Source organism: Cebus imitator, unplaced genomic scaffold (assembly GCF_001604975.1).
Source record: "Cebus imitator isolate Cc_AM_T3 unplaced genomic scaffold, Cebus_imitator-1.0 Scaffold721, whole genome shotgun sequence".
Classification (NCBI taxonomy): domain Eukaryota; kingdom Metazoa; phylum Chordata; class Mammalia; order Primates; family Cebidae; genus Cebus; species Cebus imitator.
In genome coordinates this window covers 59,150-60,936 of record NW_016108036.1, presented here as the reverse complement: position 1 = coordinate 60,936, position 1,787 = coordinate 59,150, and the positions used below count along the sequence as shown (strand labels likewise).

General features: G+C 53.7%; 1 pseudogene; it reads left to right on the top strand.

Moving 5' to 3' along the window:
- LOC108296512 overlaps positions 1–1,787 on the top strand; it is an 18,307-nt pseudogene that overhangs the window by 15,292 nt on the left and 1,228 nt on the right.

The window sequence follows — 1,787 nt, the reverse complement described above, 5'->3', positions numbered from 1 at the left end:
GACCTGAGTTCAAACCCCAACTGTCCTGCTTACACATTTTCTGACCTTGAAGAAGTCATTTAACCTCTCTGGGCCTTGGCTTTCCCAACTGCAGAATGGGGATAATAATAAAGCCTACCTCACTGGACTAGTGAGAGGCTTAAATGAGCGATTCCATGGAAAGCCGTAAGAGTGTCTGATGGTAGGGCTCTCTCCACCACATAGTTGCCAACAAAGGCAGGTCCCTTTCCATGAGGTCCCGGGGGATTGGAAGGGTGACTAGTGGGAAAAATTCCCAAAGGGCTCTTCAGTGAGTTCTGAGGCCAGGCCAGGCCTCGTGTATGGGTTTCACGATATTGTCCATGCCCTGCCCCTGCCCAGCACTGACGGGACCTACGAGGTGTCTGTCTACACCAACGTTATAGACTGGTCCAACAGCAGCACCCTGTGGCTGCCCCCTGCCATCTACAAGAGCACCTGCAAGATTGAGGTGAAGCACTTTTCCTTCGACCGGCAGAACTGCACCCTCAAATTCTGCTCCTGGACCTGTGACCACATGGAGATAGACATGGTCCTCATGTTGCCCACAGCCAGCATGGATGACTTTACTCCCAGTGGGACACAGTGGCCCTCCCGGGGCGAAGGACAGTGAACCCATAGGATCCCAGCTACATGGACGTGACTTACGACTTCATCATCAAGTGCAAGCTGCTGTTCTACACCATCAACCTCATCATCCCCCACATGCTCATCACCTCGCTGGCCATCCTCATCATCTACCTGCTGTCCAACTGTGGCGAGAAGGTGACGCTGTGCATCTCCGTGCTGCTGGCAGTTACCGTCTTCCTACTGCTCATCTCCAAGATTGTGCTGCCCACCTCCCTCGATGTGCCGCTCATCAGGAAGTATCTCATGTTCACCATGGTGCTGGTCACCTTCTCCATCGTCACCAGCATCTGTGGGCTCAATGTGCATCACCACTTACCCAGCACCCACAGCATGGCGCCCTGGGTCAAGTGCTGCTTCCTGCACAAGCTGCCCACCTTCCTCTTCATGAAGCGCCCTGGCCCCAACAGCAGCCCAGCCAGAGCCCTCCCATCCAGCAAATCACGCCTGACCAAGCCCGAGGCCGCCACCACCTCTGCCAGCCCCTCCAACTTCTATGGGAACTCCATGTACTTTGTGAACCCTGCCTCTGCAGCCCCCAAGTCTCCAGCCGGCTCCACCCTGGTGGGTATCCCCAGGGACTTCGGCTGCGGTCCTCTGGGAGGTTCCAATAGGATGTGCAGGAGGCATTAGAAGGTATCAGCTTCATCGCCCAGCACATGAAGAATGACAAGACCAGAGTGTAAGTTGCTCACCAGCCCTGGCCCACCTGCCCAACAGAAAGGCTCAGATAGTAACACCAGTTTCCACTTCCTGCAGTTAACTCATAGGGTACAAGGACTCTCAAACCCTGAATAAGGAATCAAAAATGGAAATTAGCTTTTATTGAATATTATAGCTTCATGCATCGAGGGAGAGGAAGGAAGTACCAGTGATCTTTTTTGTTTGCTTTAGGTGTCCCAGGAGCAAACCCTAAGATGGGGACTTGAGGGCAGGTGGCTTATTTGAGATGTGATCTCCGGAAGCACAGTGAGGAAGAAGGGAAGGTGAGACAGGGAAAGGAGAAAACCCAGAATAGGAGATGAATGAGCAGGATACTGCCGTGGGCACCCAGGACTCGGTATCCTTGCAGACGCTCTGAGGACCCATGGGAACAAGCCTCAGAATCACACCCCTGGAGGGAGGCTGAGGCATTTACCCAC